The 18,612-nt window shown below is 35.5% G+C and overlaps 1 long non-coding RNA gene across 1 annotated transcript in view; it reads left to right on the top strand.

Annotated features, from left to right (window-relative positions):
* LOC113920262 overlaps nt 1-18,612 on the top strand; it is a 43,294-nt gene that overhangs the window by 10,314 nt on the left and 14,368 nt on the right. The window contains exon 3 of the long non-coding RNA XR_003519268.1: nt 394-589. This is a non-coding gene — a long non-coding RNA (uncharacterized LOC113920262). The remainder of the gene's footprint in view (nt 1-393; nt 590-18,612) is intronic.

Here is an 18,612-nt window from a genome sequence, read left to right as displayed (position 1 = left end):
AGGGAAGAGTTTTAAAGATTCCCCCCCTTTTTTTTTTTAAAGAAAAATGTTGAAATCTCAATGTATTTTAGATTTCCTATCCCATTAGCTTTTTTCCCAATTATTTCTTAGGAAGAAAGTCTTAACATAATAATGATTTCTATATTGTGCTGGAGAAAAGCAAGGTCTATGATACAGTACTAATATGATACAGCTGAAATGCTTAATACCATAAGTCTTTTGTACCATTTCTTTTCACATTAACACAGGGACAGCATTCCTCTCCTGGCCAGCTTAGTCTCCCCATTGCCTCCAACTCCTGGAGATTCATGAATATTTAAAAGTTGTGACAAAGCTCTTGTTGACTCTGTGCTATGGCTCTACAGCTGAAGTTGGCTTTCTTTTTTCTTCCAGAAGTTGGATACTCTCAAGGAAGATTCTGTCACCTGCAGTGGAGCACAACACCTGCAAGAAAGGGTTAGGCCTTGCCAGATACTTCTCAGAACACAGGAACGAGGATTCTCTGATAGCATTCTGTGTCATCCAATTGGCTACATAGGACCAATGGGCTACAGGCAACACGTCTACCATGTCGGCAGCAAAAGGAGAGGTATATATGTCCATAGTTTTCTGTTTCTTCATTGCCAAGCTTCTTGCCAACTTGCTTGCGTTACCAATGTAGCAATTTGACAGTTTACTATTGATCTCCTTTAAGCTGATAGTTTTGCATAAGTACTTTGCATAGACACTAAGCCATTTCGTGTATTTGACTGTGTAATTCTGTATTATACCTGATTCCTTTTCACTGAAAGACGAAAAATAACAGCAGTGAATGAATCTGTATTCCCTTGTGACTTCTAATTTGTAAGATTTTCTTTTTGCAAAGTAGACAGAGAAGACATTCATTCAGTACATATAAAATGTGCTGATACTCATCTAAAAGTGGATATATAATTTCTTATGAAAATATATTTTCTTTTTGAATAATCTCTTTTGGTTTTAATAGGACTTAGATAAAATTACTATGTATTAGGTATAGGGGAATGGTCATTCAGTCAATTCACATTTATTCATTGTTCAGAGGCTTTGGATGCTGTCCTAAGAACTGATCACAATAAAATGTATTTATTTAAACTTGATTAATTTATATTCCTTTTTTTTTAAAGATTTTATTTATTTATTTGACAGAGAGAGACAGAGCGAGAGCAGGAACACAAGCAGGGGGAGTGGGAGAGGGAGAAGCAGGCTTCCCATGGAGCAAGGAGCCTGATGTGGGGCTTGATCCCAGGACCCTGGGATCATGACCTGAGCCGAAGGCAGACGCTCAATGACTGAGCCACCCAGGTGCCCCACTTCTTTTTAGAAACAAATTCTATCCTTACTGGAAGAAAATTTTTCAACTTTGATATAATGTTTCCCTATAATTTTCACAGCTTTAATCTTTAGTCAGTCTAAACTTAGCAGTGAAGACAAGAATTATTTCACCTTCTGACTTTAGTTACTATTTGTTATCAGTCAACAGTAATTTAATATTTATTATCTGATATTAAAATATAAGATTGTGAATGACTGTAAATGTCCACAAGATTCTCAGTCAAGTTGACTTAAACATTTTTGACACTTAGTATCTCCCATGACAGAAGGCCTAAAGATAAGGTGAATTCTAGACAGGCATCACTGGGGCTGTGGTTCTATTCCTCCTTGATTTTCTTGTCTGTACTCTGTTCCTTACATCAGTGTTTTTGTCCCCACGCTGACAAACTTCATGATTATGTCAAAGCAAAATTTGCACTAGACAAAGTCAAACAGACATTGAAGATCTTATTCAAAGCTATTGGGTGGACCTAGAAGGTGTAATGCTAAGTGAAATAAGTCAGAGAAAGGTAAATGCCATATGATTTCACTCATATATGGAATTTAAGAAACAAAACAAACAAAGAAAAAAGAGACAAACAAATGAACAAAACCCCAGACTCTTATATACAGAGAACACAGTGGTAGTTTCTAGAGGGGAAGTGAAAGGTGGGGATGGGTGAAATAGGAAAAGGAGATTAAGAGTACATTTATCATGATGAACACTGAGTAATGTATAGAATTGTTGAATCATTATATTGTACACCTGAAACTGATATAACACTGTATGTTAATTATACTTCAAGAAATAATAACAAAGCTATTGCAATAGGAGAGAGTGGTCAGAACTGAGTCTAAACTCAACTATGGTGAAAAGCGGGAGGATTTTTAAGAGCTAGGGTGGGGTGTATCATAGGCCATCTGTGTGGCCTATCCTAATTGGCTAATGTCTAATTGGCTATACCTAAAAGAAAATTAAGCTATCTCATACCTTTTGAAACTACTTAGAGCAAAGGGACTTGCAGAAGGTAGGCTCCTACTCACCTATGGAATTGGGGAGGGAGGGGCTCCATCTTCCTTGAGGATTAAATTTCAAGGAGATGGCTTTAAATCCTTGAAAAAGACAGTCCTGGTTTGTAAAACTGGCAAGAGTCTTTTTTAAAGATCTATATCTCAAAAGAGCAAAAAAGGATTTACAATTACAAATTTTCTAAAGTAAATGTCATAGGAAAGGGAAATCATGGCCTGCTGAGTCAGGCAGAAACCTGTCTAAAGTTTAGTTAAGCTGAAGGGACTATTAAGGCTGTCTTGATCAGTTATAATGTGGTTTTTAGTAACAATTAAAACAGCCTGTTTCTTTAAGGGAGCACAAGGCAGGGGAGTGTCAGAGGGAGAGGGAGAAACAGGCTCCCCGCTGAGCAGGAAGCCCGATATGGGACTCCATCCCAGGACCCTGGCTCATGACTGGAGCTGAAGGCAGCCACTCAACAGACTGAGCCACCCAGGTGCTCCAGAAATAGGGATTTTATTATTGGTTTACACTCACCCTGGAATTGGCAATGGAGAGACTACTTGAGTTAAATTTGGGTTCTATTGGAAAAAAGAAAGGAGAAATGGATCCTGTGTACACAAAAACCATTGCCACTATGTCCTATTTTAAAGATTTTCTTCATTTATTTGTGTGTTTTATTTGGGAGAGGAGTATAGGTAGTTGTTTAATGGGTATAGGTTTCAGTTTTACAAAATGAAAAAGTTTTAACGATTGGTTGTGTGATGTGATTATACTTAACACTATTGAACTGTATACTTAGAAATGATTAAGATGGTTCTAGAGGGGAGGGGGCTGGGGGGATGAGTTAGCCTGGTGATGGGTATTAAAGAGGGCACGTTCTGCGTGGAGCAGTGGGTTTTATGCACAAACAATGAGTCATGGAACACTACATCAAAAACTAATGATGTAATGTAGGTGATTAACATAACAATAAAAAAATTAAAAAAAGAAATGATTAAGATGGTAAATTTTATGGTCATGCATTTTTAATACAATAAAAAATTTAAAATATATATCTATTCATAAAAATATTGGAATAATTGAGGATAATTTAAATTAGTCAACCATTTTTCTATTGTCTAATCATTCTGTTTGTGAAATTTTGATTTTAATTCTTATGAATAGATTTTGCTATTAAGGATATTTTAATTTTAATTTTTGTCTCATAATAATATGAAACAGTGTAAACACTGCTGCACTGAACATAATTTACTCTCCTCTGGAAATATTTATTATATTAGCCTGTTAAACACATTGGAGTTAATTAGCTTATCTTCAGGACAAAAGGCAGAAAAATAAATGCAGGTATATAAGACACTAAGGTGACACACTTTAAACCCACAAATTGTTTAGAAAACTGTAAACTTACTCCTTATACACATCTAGAACTACCATTGTCTCCCTCACAAGGATATATACAACTCTTAGCTCTACTATACGGAAGTGACTAGCTTTTACTTCTGAAAATAGGACATGGAAAAAGCTTTGATTCTATTAAGGAAGTAATTTTAAAAGTTGGGGATGGATATAAAGAAAGATACATAAGAAATAAAAATATCTTTTTTTTTTATAAGATTTTATTTATTTGAGAGAAAGAATGAGAGAGAGAGCACATGAGAGGGGAGAAGGTCAGAGGGAGAAGCAGACTCCCTGCCGAGCAGGGAGCCCGATGCGGGACTCGATTCAGGGACTCCAGGATCATGACCTGAGCCGAAGGCAGTGGCTTAACCAACTGAGCCACCCAGGCGCCCAAGAAATAAAAATATCTTATGGACATATAATATTGTAGGACAAAGTTTCAGAAGTTAGTGTCCCATGAGAAAGTTATTTTGGAACAATGTAAAGCATGCAACTTCCCTAATCATGACAAATCTTCTAAAATAAATGTGAAATACTTCTCCATTAAGATAAGATTTATGGGTTCTGTTTTATGAGTCATTAGTACATGAATATACTTCTTGCATTAAGAAGGACATATGCCAGCTTGTTAAGAATTAATAAAATTGGGTAATGACTGTAGTTGTTTACTTAAATTTTGTTTTTCTAGAATATAAACTTACAAGTTTATTAAATTTTTAGATATAAACTTTATAAGTTTATTCCAAGATTATTCAGAATATTTAGACCTCTCCGATGTAACTCCATTCAAATAAGGGAAGCGTAATTTTACCAATAAGAAGTTGGTTCTTGGCAATTTAACTGGATGGTTTATTTCACAAACTCAACATTTGCCTAACCAGTAAATTAGAATGTTAAAAAGTGGAAGTAGAGTTATATATTATGAAACCCCCTTAACTGTCAGCCTCAGCCAACCATGTACTTTTGACTGTCTGAAACTCAAGGGTTAAGAGGGGTGTTGGGGAGGAGAGGAGAAAGAGAACTCAAAGCCACCTGGATAAGCTCTTGTAAATCCACTTGATAAAATGGTGAAGTTACCTCATTCTCAATCCTTCATATTACATTTTGTTTTCAAGAAAAACAACTACTTATTTTAAGGAAGGGATTATATACCTGTGGTTATTAATAACTTTTTTTTTTACAAATATGAAGTTTGCTATATAAAAAAGTTCAGGAATAATTTTCTATTTAGTTTGATATACATTTATTAGTATTCAAATTATGAATTTGTTTACTTTGATAATTTTTAGTACTGAATTAATAGTGATTATTTGGGATCACTTGGCTTTTCTATGTGTAAATGACTTATAAATGGGGAATTTTGTCACCATTTCTTGACATTAGCATATTATTTTTTTTTTAAGGATTTATGTATTTAAGAGAGAGAGAGAGGGAAGGAGGGGCAGAGGGGGAGGGAGAGAGAGATTCTCAAGCAGACTCCCTGCTGAGCACCAAGCTTCTTGATACCAGGCTCCATCTCAAGACCCTGAGATCATGACCTGAGCTGAAATCAAGAGTCACATGCTTAACCAATCTGCCATCCAGGCACCCCTGCCATTAGCATATTCTTATATTTTACTTTAAATAAAACAGCAGCAATATAGTGTCATCAGAAAAGAACTATCAAGAGAAATGATAGAAAAAAACAAAAGTTACATCACATCAATGTTTTCCATTTCTCTTTAAATGAAAATTCTATAAGCTATGTAGCCATTATAAAAAGAAAAATCTTCAGAAAAGCAACTGAAATGCTAACAATATCACTTTTAATTCATCCAAATTTTTAGGAAAGGATAAAAATCCAGATATTTAAACCTAGCACTACAGGTTACCTTTACTCTGTGGACATTTGTTTATGTAGACCAAACAGCTATGAAACTGAGCTGTGTTTTTGGCACTTTAAGGGACAAAGAGATAAGAGCCAAAAACCAGGTTTAGGCACAAGATAGAGTCTGATACCCTTCCCCATCTTAAGCTGAGACCTGATTGGCTATAATTTCATGGCAAAACTAACTGGAATTATTAGGACTTCATCAATAATTCAGTTTAGTGTTCTGGCTCCTGAATGGTCCAGTGAACTTCACATGTATAATTGGACTAAATATTTCCTGGAAATATAGTGCCTTTAGGATTCCAGATGAAGCTAATGAAATTCTTTTCTGGGAAAAAGATCTGCTAACCCAGACCTCAAATTACCACATAAATTAATATTCACACAGTGTTCAAGTTATAGCCTAAAATACCTAGACACACAATAAGACACAATAAATAAAAATCAATGAAAAACAAAACAAAACAAAAAAACAGCACAAAAACTTGAGATATTGAAATTATCAGACACAGGTTATAAAATAACCAACTTTAAAAGAAATGGGGGAAAATCTTGAAAATAATTACAGAGAGCAAGAAACTATAAAAAGTAAAATACTGATTTGGAAAAGAATCAAATAGAAACCCTAAAAGTGAAAAACACAAAAATTAAAATTAAAAACTATAGATTAAACACAACTAAATGAAGCTTATTAATCGGAATTATTAAAGAATATAGAGAAGATACGGGAAATACAAAATAGAAAATAGGAGACCTTGAGGAGACTCTAAAAATTATAGTAATCTATTACTTATATCTTCTGTAATATATATTTACAATAGAATGAGAAAACTTCGATTTTTTTTATAAAGATTTTTTATTTATTTGAGAGAGAGGGGTGGGGAGGAGCAGAGGTTGAGGGAGAGGGTCAAGCAGACTCTGCACTGAGCATGGAGCCCGACATGGGGCTCAATCCTAGGACCCTGAGATGATGACCTGAGCTGAAACCAAGAGTCAGACGCTTAACTGACTGAGCCACCCAGGTGCCCCAGAAGACTTTGATTAAAAAAAAAAAAAAAATCTAACCTGAAATATTATACCCAATGAACATATATTTCAAAATACACATTTTCAGGCACATGGGTGGCTCAGCTGGTTAAGCATCTGCCTTCAGCTCAGATCATGATCCCAGGGTCCTGGGATTGAGCCCTGAGTCGGGCTCCCTGCTCAATGGGGAGCCTGCTTCTCCCTCTGCCTCTGCCCTTCCCCCTGCTTGTGCTTTTTCTTTCAAATAAATAGATAAAATGTTCAAAATACACATTTTCAGAGAAATATACACATACAATTCACCACCCAGAGAAGTACACTAAAATAAATTATAAAGGATATATGTTAGTGTAAAGCAAAGTGATCCAAAATGGAAGATTTGAGGATAGGAAAGAATGAAGAGCCAAACAGTGGGGTAAATATTTGCAGAAGGGAGCACAAATGAGCATTGTCTAAAACCAGCAAACAAATAAAAAAGACCCAAAACAAGAGAATGTTTTGGATTATAAAATAGAGAATTAAAACAAATACAGAAATGGTACATAAACTGACAGAGAATAAACTCTTCCAGTAATTTAAAGTAATTACTTTATCAAGTAAGAGAGCAAAAGTTTTGATTCAAGTTAGATTTGGTAAGTAGAGAACGCACGCTGCAATCCAGATGAACCAATACATTGAAGACCTAATTTTCAAATCAAACTCCTAACCCTTATCAAGCTTTACTATTAATTTCAAGAATAGACTCTGAGAAACAAAGTGAGAGTTCTAGAAGGGAGGAGGGTGGGGGGAATGGGTGAGCCTGGTGATGGGTACCGCATGGAGCACTGGGTGTTATACGCAAACAATGAATCATGGAACACTGCATCAAAAAATAATGATGTAATGTATGGTGATTAACATAACAATAAAAAAAAGAATGGAGGTGATAAAGAGGATCTGCAGAGCAGGGAGAGGTATGGGCATTGAGGTAGCTACTCAAGTCTTTTCTTCTCTTAAGGGATATCCAGTCTCTGGTCCAGACTGGAAGTCATTTCTAAGTGAGGTACATAAATTATCACCTCACACAACTGGAAGGGTTCATTCATGTCCATTTCATACTTCCAGTTTACATGATGTATTCTTAGAGAAAAATGCTTCATAAATTTATGGATTCTAAAAGCCTTATTACTATAAGTAATCCTTTAGCCTGAGATTCCTCTTTAAAACATTCCATAAAGATTTACCTCCTAGAAAATAACATTAATCTGTTTATCTAGAATACCAGTAGTCATGTTGATCAGGAAATTAGGCCAGGTCACCTGCCTTGTTTTCTTTCCCCTGGGTACATCCTTCCTGTAATCTGGAAAGGAATGAATTAGAGGTTAGCTGTTTAACTCCTTCCTTTCCACTATGGTAACCAACGAAAGAAGCAAAATATGAAACTCTCATATTGGTACAAAAGACAAAGTGGAATGGTAATAGAATAATCATTTAATTCTACAGAAGGCAAAAACAGAGGACAAATAGCATAAAATAAGATGATAGAATTAAATGTAAATATGGTAGTAATCATATGTTAATATACAAGTATGTTTGAATTCAAAGATGATAATTATTTGGTAAAAAATACAATCCAATCATAAGTTGTTTGGATAAATCTAAAATAGAGTAATATAAAAAGGGTTAATGTAACATTTACATTCAGATAGGCATGTAAATACCAACCAAAAGAAAGCAATTTTAAGTACATTGATGACATTCAAAATATACTTTGTTGCAAAAAGCATTATTAGAAATGAGTTACTTGAAAATGATAAAAAGATTCAATTCACCAGGAAAGTGTGCTATTTTAATTTGTCTCAATAATGTTCTTAAATTATGTCAGGCAATTGAAATAAATCCATAATCATAGTGGTTGATTTTATTTATTTGTTTATTTATTTATTGTCCTCTATATCAAGTTAGGGATTCATTTATTCAACAAATAATTGTTCAGTGCCTGCTGTGTACCAAGAGCTATTTTTTCCAGCTTTACTGAGGTATAATTGACAAATACAATTGTAATATTTTATAAAGTGTACAGTGTGATTTCATATACTTTATACTTTATGAAATGATTACCCCAATCAAGCTAATTAATATATTCATCACATTACATAGTTATCATTTTGTGTGTGTGTGGTGAGAACACTTAAGATTTACTCTCTTAGCAAATTTCAAATGTACGTTATTATTAATTATAGTTACCACATTGTGCATTAGGTCTCCAGAACTTATTATTTTTAAAACTTAAAAAAGTTTGTACCTTTTGGCCAACATCTCCCCTTTTCTCCCAGCCGCCAACCCCCAGTTACCAAATGTTCTATATTCTGTTTCTTTGAGTTCAACTTTTTAAAAAAAATAGATTTCCCCCTGTAAGGGATGCCATACAGTATTTGCCTTTCTCCTTCAGCTTTATTTTACTTACATAATGCCCTCCAGATTAATCCATGTCATTGCATATGGTAAGATCTCCTTTTTATTGGCTGAATAATATTTATTTATCCATTGATCAACACTTAGGTTATTTCAGTGTCTTGGCTGTTGTAAATAATGCTGCGGTGAACATGGAGGTGCAGTTATCTTTTCAATATAGTGACTTCATTTCCTTTATTTTTTATTTTTTTTTTTAAAGATTTTATTTATTTGAGAGAGAGAGAATGAGAGATAGAGAGCACGAGAAGGAAGAGGGTCAGAGGGAGAAGCAGACTCCCCGCTGAGCAGGGAGCCTGATGCGGGACTCGATCCCGGGACTCCAGGATCATGACCTGAGCTGAAGGCAGTCGCTTAACCAACTGAGCCACCCAGGCGCCCCTTCATTTCCTTTAAAAAAAAATACCCAGTAGTGGAATTGGGGAACATATGGTAATCAATTTTTAATTGGTAGTCAATTTTTTTTTTTTGAGAAATCTCCTTACTGTTTTCCATAGTGGCTGTACTTATTTATTTATTAAACAATGGTTTTTTAATTTGACACAGAAAGCACAAGCGGGGGGAGCAGCAGGCAGAGGGAGAGGGAGAAGCAGATTCCTGCTGAGCAGAGAGCCCAACACAGGGCTCAATCCCAGGACCCTGGGATCATGACCTGAGCTGAAGGCAGACACTTAATCGACTGAGCCACCCAGGCGCCCCATGGCTGTACCAATTTACATTCCCTTTCACACCAACAGTAGACAAGAGTTCCCCTTTCTCTACATTCTCACTAACAATTATTATCTCTTGTCTTTTTGATAATAGCCATTCTAACAGATAAGAGGTGATATCTCATTGTGGTTTTGACTCGCATTTCCCAATGATCAGTGATGTTGACATCTTTTCATATACCTATAAGCCATTTGCATGTCTTTTTTAGAAAATTGTCTACTTTGATCATTTTTTAATTGAGTTACTTAGGATTTTTTTTTTGCCATTGAGTTATGAGTTTCTTATGTATTTTGGATATTAACTCCTTATGAGATATATGATTTACAAATATTTTTCCCATTCTGTAGGTTGCCTTTTCATTTTGTTGATGGTTTCCATAGCTGTGCAAAAGATTTTTAGTTTGATGTAGTCTAACTGGTTTATTTTTACTTTTTTTTTTTTTTTTTTGCCAGTCCTCTTGGTGTCAGATCCAAAAAAATTATTGCCAAGACCAATGTCAGGGAATTTATTCCCTATGTTTTCTCCTAAGACTTATGGTTTTTCATCTTATGTTTAAGTATTTTATTCATTTTAAGTTGATTTTTTCATGTAATATAAGGTAGAGGTTCAGTTTCATTAATTTGCATATGGATATCCCATTTTCCCAGCACCATTTATTAGAGAGACTATCCTTTCTTCATTGTGTATTCTTGGTGCCTTTGTTGGAAATTAGTTCATGTATTTGAGTGGGTTTATTTCTGGGCTCTCTATTCTGTTCCATTGTTCTGTATGTCTGTTTTTAGGCTAACACCATAATATTTTGATTACTATAGATTTGTAGTATAGTTTGAAATAAGGAGGTGTGATGCCTCCACTCTTGCTCTTCTTATTCAACATTCCTTAAACTATTCGGGGACTACTGTGGTTCCGTAGGAATTTTAGGACTGTTTTACCTCTTTTTAAACTCATCTCTCTTAGTAATTAGTGAAATAGGCCAAAAAATTTGTTAAGTATGTAGAAGATCTAAGAAACATTTTAACAATTTTAACCTAATGGCACATATGAAATATTTCACCCAACAACTATAAAATATTCATTTAGCATACATGACATAATTATAAATATTAATCATGTGTTAGTCCATAAATCATGTCTCAATAAACTTCGAATGATTCAAATCATACAGAGTATACTCTTTGACAATAGTGTCTTAGTCTAGATATCAATTACAAAAGATAATTTAAAGTTCTCCTGTATGTGGGGATTAAAACATGTAAATCTGCATGACCTATTTAAAAGCTACATGCTAAACTCTAAGAGCTCCTGGGTTGGGGTTGATAGGGGTAGATGTAGGGAAGAAAAAATAAATAAATAAAATTCAATTATATTATAAAAGGAAAAAAAATGAGAGGCAAAAGAGCACAGACTAATTTTCAATTCCTAAATTTATATTTAGCAAGACTATGAAATGAGTATAAAGGCAGAGTAAGGCATTTATTTATAAGCATGAAAAGACTTATAAAACTTATCTCCAGTGTACACTTTATTGTTAGGATACTGAAGAATATACTTCATAAAAAGAAGTTAGTAAACAGGTTGAGGTAAAAAGCTAAGATACAAGAAACTGTGTAACTGACTAAAGAGAGTAGCAACGAGTTTCGAGTTTCGGGAGGTGCTATAAACCTGCAGATGAAAACAGACTGGAGGTGGAAGATTCCAGGAGGAAAAGTCCAGGAAAACAAACAAACAGAAAAACACAGAGAGTAAGTAAATTAATTAATTAATTAAAATTTAGAAGAGAACCTCATGATGCCAGATTAATAGCGATCAACCATTATTGCCTATCATATTACCATTGCCTGGGGAGCTCTAAAATAATAGCAATGGCTGGGCACCACTAACAAAGTTTTGATTTAATGAATCTGAGTAAGGTAAGTGGTGTGTGTGTGTGTGTGGTAGATTTTGTGGGGGGAGAGGGTATCTCAGAGGCAGAGGGCTGAGCTCATCACACTCCTCATTTTATGGCCATTGTCATCATTGGTCTTTGCAAGATCCCACTCCTAATTTTCTTATTTCTTTTTATCCCTATGCCACACTTCATTTCTTCACCGTAAGAATGTCTTCATTCTTGTCACATGGAAGATGTCCTCACCGTAAGACACCATTTTGATATGTTTGCTATGTATTGTCTGTATCTATAGTAACTGTGCAAAATGGGTATCATTTCGAATGCATGTATTTAAGTAATGTAGGTACTAAAGACTGATACCTCTCAATGTATTTTTTTTTTTACTTTCTTTTGAACATTATGTTATAAGGTTGTTCTTTGTATTTATTCCATTTTTTTCTGTGGGATACACAATTTACATGAAACAACAAGAGATTATTGACTCTCAGGATTCTAGGGCAGTTCTTCTGCTGGTTGTGCAGGGTCTTACGCATTTGCATTTGTATGTAAAGTCTTTAAGAGTTAGGCGGCCTTGGCCTCTCTCTCCTTGTGGTTTTCCACCTGGGCTTCTTTACATCATGCTGTCTCATGGTTCCCAGAGAGCAAAAGCAGAAACTCCAGGGAGGTCCTTTGAGATCTAATCTAGGAACTAGAACAATATCATTTCATTCTCATTTCATTGGTCAAAACAAGTCAAATTCCAGCCCAGGATGGGTGGGAAACAGACCCTTTGTTAATGGGATGAACAATGAATAGCAAAGTTACATAGCAAAGGGCATGGACAAAGAGAGGCATGCTTCACTGAGGCTCTCAACTGTAACTGTCAGCCATGTAAGTAAAAGACCCCCAAAAATTGTAAATGAAGGAAAAATAAGAAAACGTAAAAAAAAAAAAGAATAATTGTAGACTACTACTTGGCTCTGAATAATATTTGTATCACCATTATAATAATGTAAATATTATTTTTTAATTTGAGTACAGAGTGTGATAATTTGGGGAAGGCTAAATGGTCATCCAGCATCACAAAATACGAACAAATAATTTATGAAATGAATAAATTAAGGGAAAGCAGCATGGTATATTATTTTTAAATTTCAGAATAAATACTTGAAGAAATAACGTGAAGAATTGAAAGTTGTTGCCAGTAGGGAGTGGTTTGTGGACTGGAAAAACCAGGAATTCCTGCTTTCCATCTGGACCTTTTAACAATTTTGTAATGTGTGTACAAGAGTTATTATGATTGAATTTTAAGGAAAATCAAAACTAAATGAAACCCAAATGCATACACAAATAAAAATAATTAAGTTGCTAATTTTTTTCTTAAAATATCTCTTGATTAGCCTCCCTACAACAAATTCTTTTCTTTTTTAAAGATTTTATTTGTTTATTTGACAGAGAGACACAGCGAGAGCTGGAGCACAAGCAGGGGGAGTGGGAGAGGGAGAAGCAGGCTTCCCGCGGAGCAGGGAACCTGATGCGGGGCTGGATCCCAGGACCCTGGGACCATGACCTGAGCCGAAGGCAGACGCTTAACGGCTGAGCCACCCTGGTACCCCACAACAAATTCTTTCAACAACTAACTAGCATATGTAAGTCACTGGTTAAGGCAAAATCTCTCTAACACACTGTAGACTAGGATTTGAAATCAGCATGTTTATATTGACATGCTTATATTAACAGACTCCGGGAGGAAGTTTTTCTCACTGCAAGCCTGAGGAGAGTGCTCTTTTAGAAAGGCACAGACTGTGCTTGATCACCCAAAAAAATCTTTGAGTGGACTCTGAAATTCCACCTGAAAGCTAGGCAGACGTACCTTCTGACATAATAATCATGGACCATTCCAGAACAGTCTGAATAAGGGTCCTTGGACTAACAAGGCTTGAATCCATTCTTGATTGTAACAACAAACGTTTGGCAGGAAATCTTTGTGGTTGTGGCTGAAGTGTGGGCTGGGGGAACTGAGGATCATCACTGGTGCATTACATTTTGCAAAAGAGTCCCGACATTCTAAATGCTTTAGGCAGGTCAAAGCCAGGAAAGAAGCCCTGGTAACAATCAAAAGGGTTTTGCATTTTTGTATTATGTTTTGCATTTAGTTTGTATACAAGTCTATATTACAGTTTTGTTTTTTATGAGCCCCTTCCCTTTTAAGAACCTAGCATACAGGAAAAGCATATCCTATTTCAATTCAGGAAAACAGCAGTAAAAGAAAGCCTGTTTGATACAAGGATTTGAAATGGAAGCTATGCAGATGAATATGCTTGCAATCTGTAAAATGAAGATATAATTTATGTAGAAACTATTTTTGCGTACTATTTTTATTACATCCATGGAAAACACACATAGGAAAATGAGTGTAAAAAGATGCTGTATCATGTTTAGGCTGACAGTATCTGGGCTATAGGATTCTGGATTTCTTTTTTTTAACCTCTAATTATTTGTATTTTCTGTAGTAACTACAAACTACTTTTATGATAGGAAATAGCTATATTAATTTTTTAAAAAACTTAATAGGACAGTGACTGTTCTATTGGAAAAATAGGAGAAGAAGCACCAAAAAACTCAGGATGCAATCAACTTTGCAGAAAGATTGTATTTGATAGTAAAAATAGCAAAAGAAAAGTCATTTGTTGCACAGGGTGGGTGACTGTCGATTGGTTCTTCTGTTAGCCCTCTCCTCTTTAAATGCTCCTGGAATTCTTGATCACCATGATTATAACTCCATCCACACTTTCTCTTGCTTCTAGCTGGGTCTCTCCTTCTAAGATGGTTGGTAAATTCATAATATTCTTATTTGCCCTTTACTTCCTGATAGCACTCTGACAATGTAAACAAAATCTTGAAGGCTGGGTGGGTTGACCTCATTAGATAGTATGAAGTTATTTATTTAAGAGAACTTTAAACCTCACATCTAAATGAGGTATACCTGAATACCTAAATATAGTGTAACTTATAGTAAAAATTAATGCTTAAATGTAATATAATCTGTTTGCTACTCTTCCACACCTTCCCTCCCATTAATGGTGCAGTGTATTTTCCTGCTTGTTGACCTTGGGCTTGGCCACTTGATTTATTTTGGCCAATGAAGTATTAGCAGATAACAAGAAATCAGAAGTTTGCACTGTGCTTGTATGGTTGGGCTTGTTCTTATGTCTCAGCCATTGCCATAAAAGGAATTTAGTAAGATTTTCTCACTGGTCTGAAGAGGATAAGACACATGTGGAACTGAGCTGCCCCCAAATGAGCCCTGTTCCAATCAGTCAACCACCCAGGCATGGGAACAATAATAAATTATTGTTATTTTAAGTTGCTGAGTTTAGAGATGTATTGTTATACTGATATAGAAATTGTTACACTGATATAGAAATTGTTACTGATAAGTGGGGTCCTGTCATTATATACATATTTAGAATTGGGAAGTGGTAGGTGAGCAACCTATTGAAAGATATAAGGACATTGTTATAGGATGCTTTAAAATTTGCAAGCCTGCGTTATGTGTCACATAATAGTACAGTAACTAACTATCACAGTTTGTCTGGAACTGAGAGGTTTCTTGGAATGTGAGACATTCAGTGCTAAAACTGGGAAAGTCATGGGCAAATCAAGATGAGTTGATGACCACTGAAATGTTGAAATATTTGGCGGGGTTGTTGCTTGCAGTAACATGTAATATAGTAAATAGACCTTAAGAACTTGTCCACTGGAGAAAGATGGTAGCCAGATATCAAAATCATCATAGCTACCTGTAATACTATTCTGCAACACATAGTTTAAGGAAAGAATTGTTCAGTTTGCAAGCAGAACTGTTGGCTTGGAAGCTAGAACTTTTTCTCAACTCTAGACTCTTCTGCTAGCAAATTTTAAAACAAGAATGCAGACAGTAAGATATACACTCAGGGTAAAAACCAAGTCAAAGATATGACCTCAAAACCCTTTTGTTAAATTCTCTAGAAGTGATTAAGTGGTCTCTAGTGGACACTTTTAGCCAGACAATAGGTCTCCTAGAAAATGTATGGGCCAGATATGCCCAAAAACCCAATAATTAAGTCTGGAGAGAAAGACATTTACCCCCAAGACTTGTGGAATCAGATACATAGAACGCCCACAAGGTATTTGGAAGAACTATCTTACAAAATGCCGTAAATCTGAACTAAAAGATACTAATCCTGCTTTAAATATAAATAAAACAAAAATATTTTTGGGCCCCCAACTTTCTGCACGCAGAAAGCAGTCTGGGAAAGGAAAAGCTGTTTCATTGCTAAAAAAATTTCAGGGATGCCTGGGTGGCTCAGTTGTTAAGTGTCTGCCTCCGGCTCAGGTTATGATCCCAGGGTACTGGGATCGAGCCCTGCACCGGGCTCCCTGCTCCGTAGGGGGCCTGCTTCTCCCTCTCCCACTCCCCCTGCTTGTGTTCCCTCTCTCACTGTCTCTCTCTCTCTGTCAAATAAATGAATTGTTTTTAAAGAATTTCATTTTATAATGCCATCTTCAGATATGATTGAGGAAGATGAAAACCATGTGGAGCAGCCCTGGACCCACTGAGCTCTGGCCAGGAGCAAGGCTCCCCTTTGCCTATTCACAGACCCATGCAAGTAAATGCTCATTCTAAGCCACTTAGAATTGGGATGTTTTGTTACAGTCACAGGTAGCTGGCTGACACAAAGCCCTTTGTATATGCTCACAAACCAATGTGAGGCTCCATACCTACTATAAAGGAAATTTAAAGTTGGTAAAAGTAACAGATGTCTGCCCCCAAGAACTGCATATCTTCTTTTTCTAATTGCAAAATGAATACTTAATACATATTCATTGACTTGGTATATGGCCTAAGATTGCCAGAATTTTGGAATGTGAGATAGATATGCCCTGCATCTTAGTATTATTGGAATATCTGGGGAATGTGGTCCATTCCTTGTATGATCTGTGCTAAAAAGTAAAGAGGAAATTGGAAGCAGTAAAGCATGTGTGATGTAAATCAAAATATTCTGCTGAAATCAATCACATGGCAAATAGCTTACCATCTTGATATGATATTTGGTTATGTTTTCACTGTAGAAAGAATGCCTCAATAGGGTTTAAACCTCCCAATATTATGAAAAATGTCAATGTTACAAATGGACTCAAAATAATTATAAATTATAGAAAAATTAAAGTTTACTAAGTGGAAAGCAAAATAAATACATAATTAGATGACTGAGCAAAATGATTTTGGTATGTTTTGGAAAATCAGTTATACATGTGAGTCTTCACTGATAAAAAATACTAATTATTTTATTATTTTAATGAATGTTTGTGGTTTATTTTATTCTAGCTACTTTAAAATAATACTTTCTATTTTACATTTCTAGAAATTGCATATCTGCCATTTTCAAAGCAGAACTATTTCATAGCAGAATTAAGGATAAGAGGCAACCTTAGTTTATATGCAAAAAAGGAATGAAATAGGTTAATTTTTCTCTTTAGCAAAAAAGAACTTCCCACTATTATAATACACATTGGATAGTCAGTCAAAACCATTTATTGAGTGCTTACCTGGGGCAAAGCACTGGGGGAATATATAAATATTTCCTTATCTCTTTAAATGTCATTTAAATAAAAGAAGCAGAGAGAAAAAGAAGTAAAAAATTGAAACCCCAAATATTAGAAAGGTATTGTACAAATATAAATTTCATTTGTAAAAACTCACTAAAAGATCCAAAGAGTAATTGGAGTGAATAGACTTCAAGGAAACTTCCTGAGGTTCTCAGAAAATAACTTTGGTTTATAAAAGTAAATGCATTACTGATTAATGCTGTTCACTCTTTTCTTAGATGCCTAACATACAATCACCTCCATTCCGAGGAAGTAAATTTTAACTAAGGTCTCTAAAAACAGAACTCAGTGCTAACTGTATAATTATGTGATTCAATCAGGAAATAACTTTCTTATCAATTCACTTTTGTTTTGCAATCTGGGATGCCATCAACCTTCCTATGAGGGTAGCTCTGTCTCAGAATAGTGAGAACTTGACCGTGAGAGACGAGACCTGGGCTACACTGGTCTAGAGTTATTGTCAAGAGAAACTCGCATCATTGCCACTCACGTACCTGTTCATTGCACAACCCTTCACTTTGGCAATGAAGAAGCTAAAAATAGCCAAACATCCACAAAAATGCTGTTCTGACTTCATAACTCCATTAGTCATCGAGTAAAAATGATCTTGCCATCACCCTATTGAAAATAAAAAGGGAAACACTGTTTAGATTTAACATGCCCAATCTCCACTTTGCCTCCTCTTCTCTCACCTCCTACTGACTCTTCCTCTGATTTTCTTTTTCCTCTTGGGAAATGGCATCACGATCTAGCCCACTGCCGAAGCTGAGTACTTCACGATCATCTTTGCTCTTCTGTCGTAGATCCAGGTTCAGATAACTTCAAAATTACCTTTCTAGTTTTAACTTTTAATTCCACTGTCCCTGGCAAGTGATATACATTCAATAAATGAGAATTGTCAGTGTACACTCTTCAGCAAGGCCCTTTGCTGTAGCCCACTGTCCTAATCTCACCTGTAGCTCTATCTTCCCTTGCTCACTGCACTGTACCATGTTTCCTAAACACTTTCAAATAGTGATTTTGCACAAGCTAGGAGCTCTTTTTGGGCTGTCTTCTCCCAATTTTTCTCCCAGGTGAACCACTACTCAATATCAAATTCCCAGGCTTCATAACTTTCCCTGATATTTAACAACTCCCTGATTATGTTCCTATCAAGTTTTCTATCCACTTTTAATATATCACTTGTCACCTTGCATTTTAGATGTTTGTCCTTGTTTCCTCTGGTGGCATCCTGAGAGTAGGAATTGTGTCTTATTTATTTTTGAATTTCCAGAGTATGGCAGAGTGCTTGAA

The sequence above is a fragment of the Zalophus californianus genome, chromosome 3 (assembly GCF_009762305.2).
Source record: "Zalophus californianus isolate mZalCal1 chromosome 3, mZalCal1.pri.v2, whole genome shotgun sequence".
Taxonomy (NCBI): domain Eukaryota; kingdom Metazoa; phylum Chordata; class Mammalia; order Carnivora; family Otariidae; genus Zalophus; species Zalophus californianus.
The sequence above is the reverse complement of the archived record's forward strand: the minus strand, read 5'-3'. Positions and strand labels throughout refer to the sequence as shown.